General features: G+C 46.2%; 1 protein-coding gene and 1 long non-coding RNA gene across 11 annotated transcripts in view; one reads left to right on the forward strand and one right to left on the reverse strand.

Moving 5' to 3' along the window:
* The window catches only part of LOC113594266 (uncharacterized), a 67,589-nt gene extending 45,815 nt beyond the window's left edge, over positions 1-21,774 (reverse strand). Inside the window, exons 1-2 of the long non-coding RNA XR_008291331.1 lie at positions 21,250-21,774; positions 6,851-6,914 (exon numbers count right to left, since the gene is read on the reverse strand). This is a non-coding gene — a long non-coding RNA (uncharacterized LOC113594266). The remainder of the gene's footprint in view (positions 1-6,850; positions 6,915-21,249) is intronic.
* AUH (AU RNA binding methylglutaconyl-CoA hydratase) overlaps positions 1-23,099 on the forward strand; it is a 353,019-nt gene that overhangs the window by 118,685 nt on the left and 211,235 nt on the right. The window lies entirely within an intron of this gene.

Here is a 23,099-nt window from a genome sequence, read left to right on the forward strand (position 1 = left end):
AATGGAAGGCTTTACAGGCAGAAGGGGCAGAAAACGGAAATTTCTGGCAAAGAGTGGGTTGTTTTAGGCAAGGTCACCTTCCTTTGAGGGAAGAAGTGGTCTGTCAGGCATATGGCCTCACTAGTGCTGACCAGGCAATCCCAAATTGATTGGTTAGGGGTGACGTGTTTGGGGGAGGCCGAGGCTACAGTTAGGTTAGGTATTAAGTCTTGGTTGGTTGATGTGGGGCTTGGCACAAGTGACTCCCATTTTGGGCCCATTGTTGCACTTTTTAAACAGTTCCTCACTTTTGATTAGACTCTGAGCTTAACTGAGAGAGATGGGACCAAAATTTAAGGCATTAACTAATTAATAGCTTGGAAGGCACTTTTGCCATAAAACATTAAAAAAAACCCAACTGGTTGACAGTTTCACTTTTCTGTCAACTTGGTGCTCCCATGTTTAATTTCATATAAACCTTAGATCTCGTAGTGGTCTATACGGTGATGAGTCGATGTGGCGGTCCCCAGATGGTGGGTGATGTCGTAGCGTGAGGTGGGAGCGTACAGCCAGACTGCACACTGCACCAGAGTGATAGCCTGTCGTCTGCGGGTCCTTGCCCAGCGCTCCTCCCCTCCCACTCGTCCAAACCAAAAACTTACTGAGCTATGGCCAATATAAAGGATGCAGCTGGTTTTTGAGAGCATTAATTACTGCCTCTTTGCCTCATTGAGACACAATCGCTTGTTCTCCAGTGCTGTCTTTACCAATTCACTCAGCAGTATCTGTAGTTGCAGCAAAAGAAGAGTCAAATTCCACTTAGCTCCTGAAAAGAAATGGTTGTGTCATTCCTGAGGAGTATGTTTCTGGAAAATGTCGAAAACTTTTTGCTGTTTGGTAGCGGAGAACGTGGTGTAGGCAGAATTCAGGTATTTACACAGAATCTGCCTTTGATGATTAGGCGAACTCTAAGGGACGGGTTACGTGGCGGAACGTTGAAGCGTATGTCGCACGTAGCGATCAGTAACAGTAGTGGCTCTTGTCTGTTCAAATTACCTCCGGGGAGCCGACTTTTTTTGTACACTAAAGCGCTTAATGTCCAAGAGTAGGTCCCGAGTCCCTAATGGTTGACTTTGAGGAAAAAGTATTGTCTCTTCCTTTAGAAGAATACCTGGGTACCACTCTAACTGGCTTTTTGTTTCATGTGGCAAAAAACCCTGACCCCCAAACCACTGGTATCAGATAGAAGTTGTGCTGGCAGATAGATGCTGAATTTAACAGAAAATCAAATGCATCACAGCGTTAGCGTTCCTTCCAGTTGGCAACGTGACGCGTGGCTTTGTGGAGCCGACGTGTGACCCTGACCTGCCGGACCTGCGGCAGGCGCTCGTTTCTTATTTGGAAACCCTGGATTGGAGGAGCAAGACTGAGGGACCGGAAGGCACAGAGGTGAAGCCACATTTCCCACAGAACTTTGGAACGTCTGTACACGGACACGTGGGCAGTACGCCAGGAACACGCGACAGCATGGAAAGCTTTGGCAAGACAACACAAAGCTCAGCGACAAATACGCATCCTCGCGTTTGGAAACGGATATTCTCTTAACGAAGGGAGAAATGTCATCAAGAAGAGAAAACGTACAGCACAGAACGAGGTAACAAATCAACAAGCAAAGAATCTATATATATACCGCTCTGAACAAAGGACTTTAGAACCAAGTGCTTACGTACAGTCCACAAAATAGTATCACAAGTTTGCACAGTATTGCCATGAATCCACACACATTTAAATGTCATGTTTTGCATGCATGATAAAATCTCTTTACTTTTGTCACTTATTTTTCATGCTTCATTATGACCTTTTTCACAAGTGTCCCTCTTTCACATTACTTTATCTTTTATGGCAAATTGCTTTGTGGCCAGTTAGTTATGTGGCAAAAATGTTGGTGGCACAGATGCTTGTGGCAAAGATACCAGACACGGGTTCTTATGACCCAAACCAGTCAGAATCGAATAAGCCGTAGAAAGACCCCGTTGAAGGAGTACTTTTCTTAAGCCAAATGGCTCTCTCAGTGATCCGATGTAGCTGAGTTTCAACTTCCCCAAGAGTGTTAATCCAGGTACAACAGGTGGTGGCTGCCACAGCCCAGCCAAAAGCAAGTCAAGGTCTGTCCTGTTTTCAAGAACAACTTTGGCCAGAGCGTCTCTGGGTTCTTGTTGGGCAGCTGTCTTAGCGGTGGATTCTGCAGTACTTTCACGAGTTAAGGAGAGGTTCCTGATGATAGCCTTGTTTACATTTACTCCCAACCAGGGAAGTTGGGGCCTCCAGAGGATTATGAAAGGAGCTGGGAGGGCCTTTTTAAACTCGATGATGTAAATCCTGGACAGTTGACGCATGAGGTGTCTCCATTCATTTGTGGTCAGGTGCGGTTAGAATCCTAAGAGGCATTGCCCACTTAAGCGCCAGCCTTCTAGGTATTCACAGGTCCGAGGAGAATGATAACTACTGCAGACAAAGAGAAATCATGTTGGTGCACAAACCCTGCCCAGTACCGTGGCACTGTTAATGGAGTGCAGCATCATGGACAGATCAGTGTCTGATTACAAATCCAACAGTCCGAATGGTCATTTCATTCAGCAATGGCCTGGGGAATATGACTGATAGCATTATCTTTACAGGCCAGTGTCAGAGTAAAGGAAAGACAGAGAAGAAAAAAGAGTTTCACGTTTAGTGAAATTACGATGTCTTGATCTGACGTCTTGGGAGAAAGCAGGCTACCTTGATGTCGGCTACTTCTCTTCCTAGTCAATTTTATTTGGGGGTCTCTAGCATCTACACAGGACCAGATGTCAGGTGGAGCTCTCTTCAGCTGTGAGATGTGTACCCAAGGTTCCAGTCGCTAAAGCTCGGCTGCCATCTGAGTAGTGAGGAGCACCTGGTATTGCACCTTCCAAGGAGATCCAAGGGCAGTCTTTGTTCCTCGTCATTCCAAATTAGAAGGGGATGGGAGAACACTGGAAATACTAGTTCAGAAAGTCATCCCCAGACATTTGAGGAAACCAGAAGAGTTCAGGATCCAGCCCAGTTTACAGGTATATAACAAAACCTGGGAGACAGTTAACAGGACTAGAATCTGATATTTACAAAGGTACAGACATAATTTTTCTTTCTCTGATCACCCCTACATTTTTACTAAAGATAATCACAGTAAAACTAATTTATTTGCATTCAACTTGGCCAGGTTATTTGTGTAAGTAGAAGAATAGAGATTGACCACATAGCTCTTTTTAAAGACTGCTTTGCTGAAAATTATTTATTTGTTTTGAGAGTGAGAGAGCATGAGTGAGCAGGGGAAGGGCAGAGATTAAAGGGAGGGGCTGGGGAGAGAATCCTCAGTAGGCCTTGCACTGTTAGCCTGGAGCCTGATGTGGGGTTTGAACCCACGAACCGCGAGATCATGACCTGGCCGACATCAAGTCGATGCTGTGAGCCACCCTGGCGCCCCTTTGCTGAAAACTTTGATAAGGAACCTTTCCCTGAGGCCAGGAAGCCATGCCAAGGACTCCCCATCAGATTTTACCTGCAAATACCATTTCAGTGAAAGCTTTGGTAATATAGCCAGTGTTTCCAGTTGTGTCCTGTACGAGGAAAACAGATTACTGTTGAACTGGAGCAGATAACTAATTACGTTGCCATGAAAAGAATACTCAAGAGTTTCTAAAATCTGGATGGATCAGAGAGGGGGAAAAAGGTAAATGTTTCGTGTTTGTTTACAAAGGTACATGTTATTAAATTGTTAAAAAGAATTCTCATCATCCTGCTAATAAGTTCAGTCCCATGTAATTAATCTTTTCTTGAATCTAGTTTTTCCATTAGTTTTGGAAATTCTTACCCAGTAGCTTTGTTATCTTAAAAGTTTTTAGAATCCTGTTGTCCAGGTCCTTTCTGTGAATCTTTCTGAAGATGAAGCACGTTTGCAGGAACACTTTTGTGAAAGCATCTAAGTGCAAGTACTCTCTGTAAACGACAGAAACTTGCAATGCCCATTGTTAAAGGTCTGACCAGAGTTCATTTGATAAGGAAATGTAGTTATTTCTGTAATACAGTATTTTAAGATCATGTGTAGAGGCACCCGGGTGGCTCAGTTGGTTAAGCCTCCAATTTGAGCTCAGCTCATGTCATGATCTCATAGTTCATGAGTTCAAGCCCTGTGTTGGGCTCTGTGCTGACAGTGCGGAGCCTGCTTGGGATTCTCTTGCTCCCTGCCCCTCCCTGCTCACTTAGTCTCTCTAAATAAACAAACAAACAAACTTACAAAAAATAAGATCATGTCCAAAATATAGAATATTTTAAGGTACATACAACAGAAAAAGGGCTCAGTATTCTTATTTGAGGATGCGTCCCATGTAATTTAACATAAGCTTAATTAGATTAACATCTCCATTTTCATAAGGAGAGAGAGCAAATGTCTTGAGCTGTTTGGCCCTTTGGAGAATCCCAAAGCTAGTTCAAGGTCAAGAAGACTTGATTTAGAATTTGATTTGTCAAAACTACCTGACGGCTTTAAAATACTTGGTCATGGGGCTCCTGGGTGGCGCAGTTGGTTAAGCGTCCGACTTCAGCCAGGTCACGATCTCGCGGTCCGTGAGTTCGAGCCCCGCGTCAGGCTTGGGCTGATGGCTCAGAGCCTGGAGCCCTGTTTCCGATTCTGTGTCTCCCTCTCTCTCTGCCCCTCCCCCGTTCATGCTCTGTCTCTCTTTGTCCCAAAAATAAATAAACGTTGAAAAATAAAATAAAATAAAATAAAATAAAATAAAATAAAATAAAATAAAATAAAACAAAACTACTTGGTCAGATAGGATCGCAGGAGAAACAATACTTAGTCATGTATTTAACTGTAGTGACAGTTAAGGACTTTAGGGGCAAATCCAGGAAGTTAAGTCATTGTAAAAAATAAACCTTGGCTCTTTTAATTGAGAAGTCTCAGTAAGTCAAAGAGATGATGGTGACAACATGGAGTGTAGGAGATTATTTTGATAAAACACAGACTCTGCTTTCTAGGAAGATTGCTTTAAGGAAAACCCTTCAGAGTCCCTGGTCAGGAGCAGACCAATAATCTAAGAAAACTTTGTCCTGTTGACAGAAGAAAGCCAAGTGTAATTTTGTACCAGTGTAGTTTTGATAATAAAATTCATTTACTTTTTTGAATTTAATCATTAGGTCCGTTTCAAACTTAGCCAGCTTGAGCTACAAATCTACCACTTTTTAATTGGTGTTCAGATTTGGGGCTGTTTTTCTCCCCCCCATTCTGTAGTCTTCTCCCTTTAGGACAAAATGACTTTCTTGTCCCTCAATAAAAAATAGATCTCCGTTTCTCACACCTTCTCTTACCAGAAACCCACATCCTCCTTTTCCTTATGTGATGTTTCAATGTTAGCCAGCCCCTTCGTGTTTTCCAGGATCCTGTCTGCAGGCTGCAAGTGAGGTTTGAGGTGGAGAGGATAGCTCTGGAATCTACCGAGTTTGGCCAGTTCTTTCATTCGTTTTAATATTTAGTTACCCCTTTGCTCTTTTAAGGGGATTACTGGTAGCAGTTTATCCGAGAGTCCTTTGGAGGCTGTCAACTGGAGGAGCGGCCCATATGGGGGCTCTTCTTTAGGGGCAGAGATGTTGAAACGCTTGCACAGGCCAGTCGAGGACAGTCTGTTTTCCCATGGCCCTGGTTGATTACAGTAGAGATGCTGGACCCCCTGGGCCAGTGTTTCCATGATGGACCCCACCGTAGGAGGGATGAGGCAGGACCCAGGTATCACTCAGGCCTCTGGCCTTGGAGCTGTAAAATTAACAGTTTAGTGGACTTGTGTTCATGATCTCGCATTTTTAAATATTCATTAGCCTTTTGCAAAGAGATTTTTAATGAAGCTATTTGGGACTTTTGAAGGCTTTTTAACATTTCAGTATACCGGTAAAAAAATTAGGTGTCCCTTTCAGTTTGTCTAATCTGGGAACCCTTGCTCTCCAGGGCACTTCCGACGTGAGTGATCTTGTCTAATTAGAATGGTCCTCATGACGGCCGTGGTAATTCTGGGGTGTCGTTAGTGCTGGAAAGTGACTTGCTCAACTCTTTGGAACTTAAGGATTCCGTTCTTCTTCTTATTAATTAGTTCAGTTCCGTTATTTTTAGCTAAGCCAAGCTAGTACCTAAAAGGGATGTACCGTGGGGAGGGAATGATGTGATGTTTTGCAGCTTACCTTGTCACTGTAGGTAACGAGACGTTTTCACGAGGTGAACAGCTATTGTCAGTTGAACCTGTTCCATGTACAACTTACCCTGATTGAGTTTTAGGCTGGATGGGGAGTAACGTAACAGCATTTCAGTGTTGCACCCGTGTCTGCCAATCCTTGTGGCTTTTTAGCCTCTGAGACTCACTAGCGATAGCCTTTACGTACACAACGTAAGACACACGTGTGTCCCACAGCACCGCCACAGTTACTCAGGATGTTACTGCGGCCCGGCCTAGGGGAGGCTCAGCGTGTACCTCCGATTCCTGTGGAGCCGTGGCCTGGGGAAGGGGCAGAACCAGCAGACCCCAAAGTGGGGATTGCAGACAGATTCCAAACAAGTGGGAAGCGACAGCTGCCACTGGCTGTCCCCAGTATGGGATCCGGGGTGTTCTAGTCAGATGGTGAATTGGGGTCTGTTTCAAGCACTGGTGGCTTCGGTTCCAGACGGAACTGCCTGGTATCTCAAGCTGACCTGCCCGGACTAGAGAGCCGATTAGATGGAGAGCTTGATGCCAAGAGAGCAGACCCAGACCCTCAGGGAAGACAGGAATGATAGAGAATTCAAAAGGGTTCCCAGGTGCCATACCTGAGTTTCTTGTTGTTCTCAAAACTGATGGAAGTCTCCTTCGATCCCACTGCTGCCACTGAATCTGTTAAACGACATTGAACCGGGTTAGTTGGAAGACACAGTCGGCTTTGCCAAACAGCTCATGACTCAGCAGCCTCACATCCTGGCCGACGGGAGCTCGGAGGTGCTGTGCAAAATGGAAGCCTTTTGTAGGCAGAAGGGGGCGGGAAGAGGATTGTTCCCGGCAAGGTCCCTGGCCTTCCTTCCCGGGAAGGTGGGGGTCTGCCAGGCAGTTAGTTAGCCCACTGGTGCCAGCCGGGTGATTCCCATGGTCTGGTTCAACAAAGGTCACGTTGCTGGGAGAGGCCGAGAGTGCACGTGTGCTGGGGATTAAGTCTCGGTTTGCTCAGGCTGGGCTTAGCGCAGCTAACTCCATTTGAGCCTGTTGTTTTTCCCTTTGTTAACAGCTCCTGGGGTGATGTTATGTCCTTTCAGCCCTGTGACAGTATCTCACTCTCCGCGGGCATCTGTTCTGCCTGAGAAGTTGGCTCTAGTGTCATTTTGGGTTCTTTGAAGAAATCTGTTAGGGTTTTTCTTTTCTTGTTTGTTTCTTTGTTTTTGTTTGCCTACTTCCTTTACATTTTATTTTCTTCCTCTCTGGCTTCTTGGATTACCATTTTATTTATTAAGGTATAGATTTAATTTTATTTATCTCGCTAATTCACTGGTACTGTTAATAGGTGAATTGGTTCCCCTCAGTGTTCAGCAATATCCAATGAGCACCTCTTCAAATATTCTTTGTCTGTTCCTTCTTTCCTTTCATCTCAGAATCTGCTAAATTTATGCAAGACCGGATCGTTGTTCTTCCTCCTCTGTATGCTGGATTTGGGATAATTCTAATTTACTTATGCTGTGTTCAACCTGCTGCTGAGTATATCTCTGAAGTGTTTCATGTTAGTTACTGTGTTTTCCCTTTCTAGAAACTCTGTTTAGTTCATTTTAAAATCTCTAAATCACTTCTAGTTTTCTTTTTCCTGCAAATATATTTAAGTTTGTCATTCATTCACGTATGGTAGATGTATTTGTTCTAAAACCCGGACCTGATCGTTTTGTTTTCGGTCTTTGTGAGTCTTTTTTACCCTCTTTATTGTTTCTATCGGTTCTCGCTCTTGTCTTTTTCTTTTTGTGTCTGAGTATCTTTGTGTGCCGGTCATTCCTGGGAAAATTCACCTGTAGGCGCTCTGACTAGGGTTGAATGTGCCCTGCCCCGGAGAGGCTTGTATCTGTTCTGCTCTTGGCCCAAGGGCAGGGCTAGTTGGATTTCTCATCAGTTCTTCAGGGTCCCTGGGTGCCCAGGTTCTGTGATGCTGGGAGGCAGAACTACACAGTTGCAGTTCTGTGGCTGTAACTCCCCAGTTTTCCTCTTCCTTTTTAGCCCTCCTCTGGCTCTGTTTAGCACGAGGACAACCACAGTGCTTTGTGGTTGTGAGGTTGGAGATCTGGTTTACCTTCCTAGAACGGAGCCTCTGTAGTCCTGCACGATGGGTGGGTCTCCTTTAGCCTCCCCACCTGGATCAGGCTCTAGCTCTTGACTCCTTGCCTCCAACCTTGTGGCCCTGGAACCTGGATCAAGAGCCAGGGTTCAGTACGTGTGACTTAGCCTGGGGCGTCCGTGACTGAGGGGCTCCTGTATTCTGCCTACTTAGGTGATTTCTGGTTTCATCCGTAAAATGGCCGTTCTTTCAGATCTCTAGTGCTTATTTTATATATATATGTATATAAATACACACACACACACACATTTTTTTTCTTTAATCTTGAAACCCATCATTCCTTTTGTTTGTTTTCAAAGGGAGAATTGTCTGATCCAAATATCTTATTTCAAAACTGTATTCAACTTATTAGACTTTTTTGCTTTTCATTAAACATAGAAATTTTAGGATTGAGATATTTACCATATTAGGTACTTTGTTATAAGTCACTTGTTTAGAAATTGTATCTGTGTTTTGACTGTTTTATTTAGTATACTTATTTGTCATTTAGCTTATTTGTAGATTTAAAAAAAATTTTTTTAATGTTTATTCATTTTTGAGAGAGAGAGAGAGAGACAGAGTGTGAGCATGGGAGGGGCAGAGAGAGAGGGAGACACAGAATCCGAAGCAGGCTCCAGGCTCTGAGCTGTCAGCACAGAGCCTGACGCCAGGCTTGAACCCATGAACTGTGAGATCATGACCTGAGCCAAAGTTGGATGCTCAACTGACTGAGCCACCCAGGTGCCTGTGTATGTTTTTAATGTGGAAATGTAGCTTTAGAGACTATTTTTGTTTGACATCTGGTCTCCGTTACTTTGTGGACAGATTATCTAGTATAAGTTACTTTGTCATTGCGGAGGTTTTCTCTCTGACCGAGGGCACAGTTAGCATTCATGCATGTTGCCCAAATATTTGAAAGTAAGATGGGGTGCAGGGTTCTTTAGATCAAACTTGTTATTTGTATTTTTCCCATCATCTGTATCAGGGTGGGGAAACTTTCTGTAAAGGACCGGTTGGTAAATTTGTCAGGCTGTGGGGCCGTTAGTAGTTGGGGGACCAACTCCTCATCTCCGCGGCTGCTGCGTGGGACTGCCGTAGACCACACACCAGGGTGGGCGTGGCTGCATCCCGCCACAACAGTGTTTGAAGCAGGCAGCAGACGGGCCTCATCTGTGTCCTTACAGCGTCTGTCTGTTTCATGTACTGGATTCTGATACGAAGGATCAAAACTTCCCTTGTTGTGGATTGTCTGTGTTCTCAGGACACGTTGCAGAAGATACCAGTACAGTTGTGTCTTTCTGTTTCTAGTCATTGTTCCCTATGAGGCATTTTGTCAGTGCTCCAGCTATCTGTTGCCACCATATTACTGTTTAACAGTCCACTCCTAGAGTCAGTGGCTCTAAATCAACCACCATTTACTTAGATCTGGTGCGTATACAGGAGCGATTTAGGCTGGGCCCATCGAGCAGGTCTGGTCCTCCTGGGCGGCCCGCTCACCTATCTGGTGGCGGCCCGTGTGGCTGGCCCAAGATGGACCCCTGGGATAACTACCATAACTCAGCCTTTCCCCCGCCCTTCCTCCTCCTGCAGGCTGGCTGGTTAGGGCCTGTTCTGAGTGTAGGTGGAGACCTGTAGGTGTTGGTGAAGCCCCTGCTGTTTGCACCACTGACTAATGCAGTTCACCTGACTGTCCTTGACGGGGGCAGGGGCGGGGGCCCCAGTGCAGCCCTTGTACTCAGGGCCAGGGAGGACAGCAGCTGCAGTCTGGTCTTTTTCTTCTCCAAAAAAAAAAAAAAAAAAAAAAAAATATATATATATATATATATATATATATATATATATATATATATATATACATACATACATACATACACATACACACACATACACACACACACACCATTCTTGGTTTTAATCAAAAATTGATGTGTTACTTTGTTTTGAGGGAAACTTTTCAGAATTACTTGAGAAATATAACTTAAAATGTTATAGTTAAAAATGAAAAATCGCCATCTATTCTATAGCACATTTTTTCCTTTCCCTAAAATGAAGGCTTTTTCGACCAGAAGTATCTCATGTGTCTTGTTACAATGACAAATCATTTACTACAACGAAAATAATAAAATGGGTAAAGTTAGTTTTTCTCAAATCAGCTTACTTAAATGAGAACGTGTGAGATTCCCAGTCGATGGCACAGTAGGATCCTGAGTTCACTTGCTCTCACGGACACAGCGAGGCTGCAGACAACATATAGAGCATCTCTCCTTGAGAAGGACCTGAACAGCTCTTCCAGGGACTGACATACAAAGAAAAGGCCACATCAAGGAGGGCAGGAGAGGCAGAGTTGAGGTCTGATTGGGACCCATGTCCAGCCCACAAGAAGGAAGGATACCACAGACCTGGAGAAAATACGTAGTGCATTTAGAATGTGTTTGAACCGAAGCCACATCAACTTAAGATAGACTGCTGTATACATAGGGTGTTACATGAATCTCACGTAACCAGAAACCAGAAACCTATGATAGCTACACAAAGAACAATATAAACATAACAATAAAGAATGTCATCAAATCAGAAGAGAGCAAGAGAAGAAGAAAGGAACAGCGAATTATAAAAAACCAGAAAGCAGTGAACAAAATGGTCATAAGTATACCTAATCAATAATTACTTTAAATGTAAAGAGAATAAATAATACACAAGACAGAGGGCGATTGAATGGATAAAAAAGTAAGACCCATCATATGTTTCCTACCATACTCCCTTCAGACCCAAAGACAGACTGAAAGTGAGGGGTTGAAAAAGATACTCCATGCAAATGGAAATGAAAAGAAAAGCTGGGGTAGTAATACCTATATCAGACAAAACATACCTTAAGACAAAAACTAACAAGAGACAGCATTACATAAAGATAAAGGAGTCAATCTAACAAAGTGGATATAACAATTGTAAATATCTCTATATCCAACACAGGACCACCTAAACACACAAAGCAAATGTTGTAGACATAAAGGGAGAAAATGACAGCAATACAATAATAGGAAGAGTCTTTCATAGCCCACTTACATCAGTGGATCAGATTATCTAGACAGAAAATCTAGACAGAAAATAAGGGAGGAATGGCTTGGAACAACACATTTTACCAGATGGATTTAATAGATATATACAGAACATCCTATCCAGAAGCAACAGAATATATAGTATTTTAGTGCACATGGAACGTTCTGTAGGATAGATCACGTTAGGCCACAAAACAAGTCTCGATAAATTAAAGACTGAAATCCTATCCAGCATCTTTTCAGGACACAGCAGTGTGAAACTAGAAATCAGTAACAGGGAAAGCGTGGAAAGAACACAAACACATAGAGGCTGAACAAACACATAGAGACTGAGCAACCAGTTGCTCAATGAGGAAATCAATGACATAAAAAAGGCCTTGATGAATGAAAATGAAAACACGATGTTCCAAGATAGCAAGATGCAGTAAAAGCAGTTCTAAGAGGGAAGTGTACAGCGAGACAGGCCTGCCTTGATGAACAAGAAAAATCTCAAACTGATCTTACACCTGAAGGAGATGGAAAAAGAACAAAAAGCCCAGTGTTAGTAGAAGGGGGAGAGGACAGTAATAAAGATGAGCGTGCAAAGAAAGAAATACAGACAAAAAATACAATAGAAAATATAAATGATACTAAAAGCTGGTTCTTTGAAAAGATAAGCAACATTGATAAACTTTTAGCTAGACTCATCAAGAAGAAACGAGAGAGAACTCAAATAAATCAGAAGCGAAAGAGGAAAAGTTTACAACTGACACCACAGAAACACAAAGGATCATAAGAGACAACTACCAACAATTATGACCCAACAGTTGGACAGCCTACAGGAAATGGGTAAATTCCTGGAAATCTGGAAATCTACAATCTTCCAAGACTGAATCAGAAAGAAATGGAAAATCAGAATAGATGAATTACTAGTAGTGAAATTGAATCAGTAATAAAAACTCCCAACAAACTAAAGTTTAGGGTTAGTTACCTTCACCATTGAGTTCTTATAAACGGTCAAAGAACAGTTAACCTATGTTTCTCAAACTGTTCCAACAAATTGAAGGGGAAGGAACACTTCCAAATTCATTCTATGAGGCCAACATTACCTTGATACCAAAACCAAACACACCATTAAAAAAAAAAAAATTATAGGCCAATATCTCTGATGATAGCAAACCAAATTCAATATAGTCAGAGGACATATGCCACTATCGAGTGGAATTTATCCCAGAGATGTAAGGATGGTTTAATGTAGGCAAACTAATCAGCATGATATACCCCATTAACAAAATGAAGGCCACAAACCATCTGATCACCTCCATAGATGCAAAAAAGCATTTGACAAAGTCAGTGTCCATTTATGCTAAAAACACAGCAAACTGGATGTAAAGGAACGATACCTCAATATAATAAAGGGCTATATATGAACAAACCCACAGCTACACATATTCAATGTTTAAAAGCTGAAAACTTTTTCTCTAAGATTAGCAACTAGATAAGAATGCCTACTCTTGCCACTTTTATTCAATGCAGTACTAGAGGTACGAGCCACAGCAATTAGACAAGAAAAATAAAAGGCATCCAAATTAGTAAGGAAGAGGTCAAACTGTCACTGTTTCCAAGTGACATGATATATGTGTGTGTGTGTGTGTGTGTGTGTGTGTGTGTGTGTGTATACATAACCCTGAAGACTCCACCAAGATGCTATTACAAGTAATAAATGTATGTTGCAGTATACAAAACTAATATATGTCCAGAAATCTGTTGCAAATATATACACTAATAATAAACCAGTATAAAGAAAAATCAAGAAAAGAGTCCCATTTACAATAGCATCAAAAAAGAATACAATACCTAGGAATAAATTTATCCAAGAAGGTGAAAGACCTATACTCTGAAAACTCGAAGACATTGATGAAAAAAATAGAAAATGACACAGATAAATGGAAAAACATACCATGTTTGTGGATTGGGAGAATTAGTACTGTTAGATGCCCATACACCCAATACAATCTATAGATTTAATGCAATCCCTATTAAAGTAACAACAGCATTTTTCACAGAACTAGAACAAATGTCCTGAAATTTGTATAAAACTGGAAAAGACCCTAGATAGCCTAAGCAATTTTGAGAAAGAACAAAGCTGAAGACCTCACACCTACTGATTTCATGATATACTACAAAGCTACAGTAATCGAGAACAGAATGGTACCAGTGCAAAAACAGACACATAGATCAGTGGGACTTAATAGAGACACCAGAGCAAAGCCACACTTTTGTAGTCAATTAATCTATGACAAAGGGGATAGTTAATCAGTGACAATATACAATAGGGAAATGACAGTCTCTTCAACCAGTGGTGTTGAGAAACTGGATAGCTACATGTAAATCAATGAACCTGAACCACTTTTTTTTTTTTTTTTACCCCATACAGAAAAATAACCTAAATGTTAAGACCTCTGAAACTCCTAAAAGGAAACATGGGCTCTAACGTCTTGGATATCAGTCTTTGCAATGTTTCTGGATCTGTCTCCTTCGACAAGGGCAACAATAGCAAAAATAAACTATTGGGACTGTGTCAAAACAAAACGCTTTTGCACAGTAAAGGAAACCATCAACAAAATGAAAAGGCAGCCAATTTACTGAATGGTACAATATATTTGCAAATGATATATTCCCTAAGGGGTTAATAGCCAAAATATATAAACTCATACAGCTCAACACCAAAGCAACAATATAATTAACAAACGGGCAGCAGACCTCAGTAGACATTTTTCTAAAGTAGACCAACAGATAGCCAATCTATACGTGAAAATGTGCTCAACATCACTCATCATCAGGGAAATGCAGATCAGAACCACAATGAGATACACCTCACACGTGTCACCATGGGTAGTGTCGAAGAGAAAAGGGAACCTTCCTGCACTGTTAATGGGAATGTCGATTGGTAGGGCCAGTGTGGAAAACAGTATGGAGGTTCCTTTAAAAATTAAAAATACCGTATGATCCAATAATCCCACTCGTGGGCATTCAAAGAAAATGAAAACACCAATTTAGAAAGGTATCTGCACTCCCATGTTTGTTGCATTATTTACAGTAGCTGAGATATGGAAGCAACTCGAGTGTCCATCAATAGATGAATGGATAAAGTTCACCGATAGATGAATGGATAAACACTGGCTATTAGCCATAAAAAGGAATGAGATCTTGTTATTTGTGGCAGCACAGATGGACCTAGAGGGTATTCTGCTAAGTAGTCAGAGTTAGAGAAAGACATCTGCCTTTTACTTCGATGTTGAATCTAAGGCACAAGACGGATGAACAAACAAAACAGAAACAGACTCACGAATAGAGAGAACAAATGAGTGGTTCTCAGCGGTGGGAAGTGGGAGAAGGGATGAAGTCAGTGAAGGGGATGCAGATGTATAAACGTCCAGCTATAAAATAAGTAGGTCATGGGGTGTTACGTACAGCACAGAGAAAACCATCAATAATGTTATAATAATTACGTATGGTAATGGATGGTCACTAGACCTATCGTGATTGCTTCATCGCATGTGTAAACGTTAAGTCATGATGTTGCATGCTTGAAAGTGACATAACATTGTATGTCTCCGACTTCAATGAAGAAAACATAATAAAAGGGGGGGAAAAGGGAATGTGTGATGTTGCCGTCAGTAGACAGGCAACCACTATTTCTGAAATGCTGATTTGTGCCGTTGTACTTTAAGTGTTTGCCGGGTGCCCTGTAAAGAGCCAGTGTGTCAGTGAAATGAAAGGACTCACCAGCAGAAAAAGTAGACCCCGTAAGCAGGAGGGGTCCACAATACCGAGAGAATAAAAACAATACGGCGATCCAACGTCTCCGATCCTGGAGGAAATAGAGGGATTCCTTTCAAATGAGGAGTGTGGCCTCGTTCTGAGACCAGCGTTGTGGGCGGATGGGGAAGGGGGTGCGGGAAGTAGACAGGACCCGTGCGGATGGAGAAGCTGTGAATTGTAGTGTTGCTGAGTGCCTACGTGAGGGCTGGAGAGGAGAGCCGCCTTGTAGACACGGGGTACAGGGGCCGTGCCACCAGGGTCGAGTGGTCGGGGTTGCAGGAGAGTTCAGTATTCTCCAGGGCTTCCTGGGCCAGGGTTGTGCCCTGGCCCTGGGGGCTGAGCTCCGGGCAGCCTCATTCCCCAGACCTCGAGATTTCCTGCAGCCACGTGCCAGGGTGCAGATGCGACATCCGGGCGCGCAAGAGGGTCGCATGCAGAGAATGACTAAGGGAACGGCAAGGTTAAGTAGAAGGTTGGAGATCACTGGCCCCCACCGGCTCGTGGCTGAAGACCTCCAGCGGCAGGAAGACCAGACTGCGGAGGATGAGGAGGCTGAAGGACTGGGTGGGGGGGATGGACGGGAGGAGCCGGGGAGATGGGTGAACCCAGCCGGAGTGGGGCTGGCGCGTCCCTCAGGTGAGAATTCAGGGAGGTGGTTGCTGGCGTGGACGGAGAGGGGCCCAGCCTCTTCCCAGCCTTCAAGTTTGCCCCCCTCCCGAGGCTTTTGGTGCTCAGCCCTGGCGGCTCGCGTTCCTTGAGGAACAGCCGTCTGCCCCGTGTTTGCTCAGCCTCGGACTTACCCGGGTGCGTGTCGTACCTTCTTTTGCCAGCATTTTGCCTTCAGCATGATGCCTTCCGCCTTGCTCCTTTCATGCTGTGCCATTGCTGACTCCTGTGTGAGTTCTGGAGTAGTGTTATATTTTGGTCCTTAGTGCTTTTCTTAGCTGCAGGGCTCCTTTACGTTCTGGTCACCTGATTTGTCTTCGCCCCTTTGAGTCTCATGTATTGATTTCACGTCTTGTCTAAATTATGGGAACTTTCCCATTAGTTCTTGCACTGGGCTTCCTTCCTTGAAGAGTGGTGTCTCAGGCACGCCCCGTGCTTTTGCTGTCCTCCGCGGGTGGCTTGTGTGGTTTGCCTGGAGGAGCGAGGAGGCTGGCAGGTTTCTGTAGCGTTACCATGCCGGGTCTCTTTCATCGCCCGGGAGCCTCTGTTGGGATTGTTGCCCTGCACAGGGAGGGGCGCTGCACAGCGAGGGACGGTTGTGTTGAGGGCTGAGTATTGCCTGCGCTCCTGTCATCCGAGAGCGTGGGAGAGGGAGCAGGGGTGACAGGATTCACCCCCCAGGGGCTGGAGGTGGTCCGCTTGCAGCTGTGTAGAAGGCCTTCCTCAGGCTCCCCTCCCCCCTTATCAGGGCCATACCTGTTTCCATTTTATCACTTGTTCCCCACCTAGGGACAGAGGGCAGGGCTCTGCTCGTGCCCCACCCCCTGCCCCCCACGGTGTCCCACCTGCGGCCCCTGTATCACTGTTGGCAGCTTGAGATAGAGAGGATGGGCGGGGCACCTGGGTGGCTCCCTTGATTGAGCCTCCAACTTCAGCTCAGGTCATGATCTTGTGGTTTGTGAGTTCGAGCCCTGCTTCGGGCTCTGTGCTGACAGCTCAGAGCCTGGAGCCTGCTTCGGATTCTGTCTCCCTCTCTCTCTGCCCCTCACCGGCTTATGCTCCGTTTCTCTCTCTCTCAGAAATAAATAAACATTAAAAAATAAAGGATGGGCACATTCCATGGTGTGCGCGTGTGTGTGCCGGGAGGGCAGGGCTGGGGAGCCTTGGAATGAGGGGGGCAGGGGAGCGGCCAGCTGGGATCGCGTGCTGGCCCTGTGTCTGCTGACCCTGACTTGGGGCCTGTTTCCTTGTCTGCATGAAGGGTGCTGAGGGTCCTGCTTCCTAAGGGGTGGGAAGGACTCGATGTGCTAATACCTGTAAGTCACACGGGACCAGGTTGCTGCTCTTTAGGGCCGATGTTTGCTCCCTGTAGGGATTCTGTAAACCGCTCCCTTGGGCACTTCTGCCACCCACTTATCCTGACCCCTCTGATCTTGTTTCCTTTATGTTCACATTTGCCTTTTTTTCATGGAATTTTGTGGGTCTTTGAAGGTAATTACTGGTTAGGTAATCAGGATCATTTCTGCCTTCTGCCTCCAGATTGCTTCTCTCCTCAGATGCAAGCCAGAGTGGCATCTCACTGCTCTGTGGGACAGGCAGCTGAGAAGAGCGGCCTGGCTCTCAAAGAGTTTCCGCTTTTTAATTTGTCATGGGGCTGCCTTCACACTCCTGTGCTCATGCGGAAGAGGGGCTGTGACAGCTCCGAGGCCGTCCCGCCCGTGCACCGCTGCGGGCTGCATGGCCCGCAGGTGACGTGTGTCGTGTGCGTCCCCTGGCCTGATGTGCCGTGATCACGCCGTAAGGTGGTGGTGCTGCTTCTGCCTCAGTGCTGTTCTCCCCTCACGTTTTCTGCCCCCTCACTGAGCTTTCCGCTAACTTTTCTTGCGTTTTAAAGAAGGAGTCTAGGAGTTAGCCGTGAGTTAGCCAAATATCTGTCCTAGAAAATTCTGCTGTATGTATTTGAAATGTGTTATCAATGCATATGATGTTTCCAGTGTTTAAAGAGTTTTCCATTTAAAATACTGACGAAATGGCCTAATTTTAACGTTTGCATCTCCGACTTAATTTTCCCGAGGAACATCTTTGTCAATCCATTGTTGACATAAGCCATATTTCACACGATTGTAAAAAGAACTTTGTTCTCTCTAGGAGGGCAGTAATTAACTGCTGTCGTGTCTGAAAGTGCCTTCCGCGTGTTCTACCGGAAGGGGGAGAGGACAGGCTTGCCCCTCCGGAGCCTCCCGTGTGCAGTGTGTAATGAGCAGGACTCTGGGAGAGGGTGAGGGGAGCCGTTAGCCCATCTTCTCTGGGGACTTCACCTACGTCCTCGGCAGCGTACCCGGGAAGCCAGCTGTGAGGCTTGGGGAGAAAAGGAAAGAGCATCGGCATTTAGCCAAGTTAATTTCACATACATTTTACATCCATCTGAGCCTCAGTGTACTTTAAAGTACGAACCTGTAATAAATATATAAAACCCTCTGGATTAAACCTGCACCTGATGTTTCTGTGCACTTGTGAGCAAGCCAGCGACCAGGAGCGTTGCGCGTAACCAGGAAGTCTGTGGGTGTGGTGTTGGGGTGTTACCCCAACATTTTATTGTGACGGTTTTGTCATTTTAATTGGTATTCTGTTAATACGATACAACGAACGTTGGGAAAATACGTAACAGATAATTGTTATGAATTAGCCCAGCCGAACACGGCAACGTCAGAGCTGTGGGCGAACGCACGTGAGCTGCTACGATGTGCTGTGGGTAGTTGTTGCTGGTGGAGGAAGGGGTTGTGGTCGCTGGGTAGGGGGTTTGTTTTATTTTGTTTCGGGTGTAGGGAGAAGGTTGCTTGTTTCCGACAGGATTTCTGTCTCACAGCAGGAGTTAGAGTTACGAGAACCCGAACCGGGTATTGGATACATCTTACAAAAATAATGTGTTTCCAGTAAGTCAGAGTTGCTTCATCCTCCTCGGATACGCGCTCAAGAATGGCTCATTCCCCTTTGTTAATAGGAAACAGTTGTCAACTGGTTCCCTAAGTAACAAAATCTTCCTGTACCGTCATTTCACGGACCGCTTGGCTGTTCTCCCGATAAGGAGTAATAATGCTAATTAGTTATCTTTATGGTTTCAGCCACTGTGAAACACCATGTCTGTTTTATTTTGCTGTTTGTTTTCTGTTCAAAATGGAAAAAGAAGAAGCTGTTTCTCCCAGGGGACCTCAAAGTGCAGGGGTGAAGGGCTGGCCGCGCTGGCCCAGCACCCTCCTCGCTGGATGTGTGCTGATGCTCACCCCCACCGGTCCTGGGCGTCTGGCCTCTTCCTGCCGGGAGAGCCCTGAGGCCCGCAGGGTCAGGTGGCGGCGGGCCCGCGTTGGCCGCACAAGGGGAGGGGGCCGTACCTAGGTGGAAGGAGGGCCCGAGCCTTCGGTCCGGGGACCTTGATGGAAATCCGTTTCCCCGCGGCAGCACGGTGTGGTGGGAACTGACCACCGTGCACTCTTGTTCTGACGCTCCCTGCCATTGGTCATGGCCTGGTACCAGCAGCTGGTCTTTCCTTCCTTCCGGTCATCCAGGTGTGTTCCTGCGCTAACTCCCTCCAAGACTTTGCCCTGCCACAGTTAGCTCTTCGAGGAGCCGTGCCTCTTCTGTCTCGGAGAGGGGGCGGCTCGCTGTCGGGAGAAGCAGGTGGGCTGCAGGACCAGACTCCCCTCGTTCACCCACTGCTCTGCCTAGTGGGCATGAGTTACCCTCCTGAGCCTTTGGTCCTCTCATTTGTCAAATGAGGACTGGTGATCGTTGCAGCCTCGGGATTCTTGCGAAAGTAAGTAATGATGTGTTAAATTACGCAGTGCCTGATGTGGTCTCACTAAATGTGGTTATTTATTCCGTCAATCATGGTTCTGCTGTGCCGGAATCTTTAAATTTTTACCATGTGACCTGCTTTTGATGAGGGAAAACAAAGTATTCGGATCTTTGTGCACACTCCGTTATTTAGTCATTTTGTCAAATATTTGTGTATGTTGTTTCATTTATCAATAAGAGTTTACAGGGTCCTTATCCAGAGAGAAAACGTGTGCACATTGAGGATTCTTGTGTCCTCAGCCCTTTCTGAGACCCTCATCTAATGAAGTGGTCAAGGTGCAATTTGTAGGAAACACCAGAGCGTCCTCTCTTTTTGTTGATACAGTTAAATTAACACTTTTTAGAAAGGCTAGAAGCGCCGGTGATGTGTGGGTGTCACTCGCTCTACTTCTGACCGTAGTTGGCAAAGACTGTTTTTCACGGGATGAGCTTTCCAGAAGGAACGTCTTCCATATTATACTCTCTCCACTTTTTGCCCCCTTTGTTATTTTTTAAAGATAATGGTTAACATGTTCTGTTCATCTCTTCCTTGAGTTTGAAAGACTGGAGGATGATTTTAGAGTTTTGGAACATGCTGTGTGAATGTGCTCTGGAAAAATGCGCCTGTCGCTCATGGGCAGATGGGCAGAAGAAGAGATGGCTTTTACATCGCGGGCTGTGCACTCGAGCCTCGTGCCTGTGCTTGGCAGCCTCTAAGTGCCCACTCCACGTGGGGCCCCTTCCCTTGTGAGGCCTGGGCGTATCGATGGCCCAAAGAATGTGGCAGAAGGCACGGGAAATCGCCTCCCAGGTCCGTCTTGTGTCTGCTCTCTGGAGTTGTCACCCTGGGGGAGCCACTTGCCAGGCTGAGAGGAAGCCCCGCGGAGTGGCTGCTGGGGAGCGGGACCCACAGGCCAACAGTGGCTCGAGTGAGCCTAGACCCCGTGGAGTGGCTCCTGGGAGGTGGGACCCACAGGCCAGCAGTGGCTCGAGTGAGCCTAGACACCCGGGGCCGTTGCTACCACGTGATCACGTGGCGATGCCTGGATTCGTGACCCACGGAAACTGCACACGACTAAATGCTTGCTGTTCTAAGCCACTGAGTTCTCCGATAACTTGGAACATGCATTTAACTTCTAACCGTAGTTCTTACGGAATCGGTGGCGGTAATGAAACAGTCTCTGCTAAAGCACAGACCGCGTGGTTTATGCTTTGCCACATTTGCCATTCTTTTGCCTTAGGGAATATTATCACGTAACTGTTTTCCATGTTTATGAGGTTTGTTTTAAAGCATAATATGGTAAATACAACTCAAGAAGAGGTGGAATTTAGTGGTATCTATAGATAGCAAACCATTAAATTTGGTATGTTATTTCAGTAATCACGTGGCTCACCGCAGGGGGTAAACATGACACGTTGTATTTTTAGTAAATATCGCTATGTTAAAGAAAACCAGGAGTTTTCATTAGGGTGGCCATGTCTGTACATACATGCGTGTGTATTCTCACTTGACGCCATAATTACATACCTGTGAGTGGTCTCAGAAAGGAAGGGATACGCAGCCCAGCTGTAATCCTTGTGACGTACTTGCACTCGCATGGCTTGAACCGACTGCATTTATCTTATATATCGTCTGTATAATTAGCCAGGGATTGAAGCAGAGAAGACGTAACCCTGTACAACGGTTGCAGCGTCCTATGACGGATAGCACAGAATATTCACCGTAGGGAGACTTCTGTTCCCACAAGAGTAGTAATTTGATACATGTCTGGACGTCAGCGTACGGAAGAGTCCGCTGGCTCGCTTCTTTCCGCGGCCTTCGTTTTCTCTGAGCAGTTCCCGGGTTTAACTTCAGGCGGACCTGTGGTGTTTGCGTCCGGTTTGCGGACACCCACTTTTCTTGCAGGTGGGAGGATCGTTTAGTCTCTGGCCGTCTCCCTTCTCACTACCGAGACCGTCGCTGGGCGTGGGCTGCCTCGTTTCTCCCTTTGTGCGAAGCGCCGTCCTCCCGCCCGACGGGCGAGCCGGGGGGGCGGGCAGGAGTCGTGCCGACCGGGTGCCCGAGCCGCGGCCGCACTGCTGCCGAAGGCGCCGCGCCCGTGCAAGTGAGCCGCAGCTCCTATCACGGTCTCTTCGATTTTGCAACCGAAACAAGCGTCGCGACCGCAGAGAGGCTCCCGGGAGGCCGAAGGGACGGGGGAGCCTGACCCGCGCGGTCCGGGGCCGTGGCTGCGGACCGCGGGTGCCGTTTCCAGTTGGACGGAGACGGACGGCGCCTCGAGCCTCGGCCCCGCCCGTCACGTCACGTCACGTCACGTCACGTCTGGAGTGCGAAGGCGCGCTGGGTGGCGGGCGACTCCCGTCTGGGACAGCCCCGACACACGCCGTCTCGCTGTCGGGCAGCGCGGCTGTTGGCGGGCTTGCCCGAAGTCCCGCCCGAGTGGGGGAGCCCAGCCGTTCCCTTCTTTCTTCCGTCGCTCCGCGCGTGACTCGGCGGGCGGGCCGGCACCTCCTCGCTCTGGCCGGAGCCGGTTGCCGGCCGCTCGTTCGGGACGCGTGCGGGCGGAAGCGTCCGCCGCCCCTCGGAGCCGCCCCTGCCTCAGGCCCAGCGCCCGGGCTCAGAGTCCCCGCGGCTGCCGCGAGGAGCGGAGGGGCCCGCGGCGGCCCGACGCGGGCGGATGCCGGCCGTGGCCGTCTTCAGTTGGTTTCGCAAAGTAAGCGCTTGCGTTTCGTCTGCTGTAGCGCGACACGGTCTTTAAAAGTTAAAAAAACCCGTGCTTCAAATATTGGTTGGAAAAATTGCACGTAAACACTGAAAAGAAGCATAATTTTCTTTTTTTTTTAATTTTTTGAATGTTTTTATTTATTTTTGAAGGAGAGAGAGAGAGACAGAGCATGAGCGGGGTTGGAACAGAGAAACGGAGACCCAGAATCCGAAGCAGGCTCCAGACTCTGAGCTGTCAGCACGGAGCCCGATGCGGGGCTCGAACTCGGGAACCGTGAGATCGTGACCTGAGCCGAAGTCGGACGCTCAACCGACTGAGCCACCCAGGCGCCCCTGTAATTTTTTTCTTCATGAAAAAAACCTTTGCATCTCTGTGTCTCTAACAGTGATGGACTTAATTTTCAGGAAAGCTTTCTAGAATGCATATTAATGAAAGCTTTATCACAAAGGTTTTAATTTGTTGCCAGTCAGCTTAATTGGCTCTGGAAAACTATTTTTGATGTCCAGCCTTTCTTCCCTGACCCAGTTCTTAAAAGTTTTAAGCTTTGGGGTTCCTGGGTGGATCAGTTGGTTAAACATCCGACTTAAGCTCAGGTCATGATCTCACGGTCCGTGGGTTCAAGCCCCACGTCGGGCTCTGTGCTGACAGCTCA

Source organism: Acinonyx jubatus, chromosome D4 (genome assembly GCF_027475565.1).
Source record: "Acinonyx jubatus isolate Ajub_Pintada_27869175 chromosome D4, VMU_Ajub_asm_v1.0, whole genome shotgun sequence".
NCBI classification, from domain to species: Eukaryota; Metazoa; Chordata; class Mammalia; order Carnivora; family Felidae; genus Acinonyx; species Acinonyx jubatus.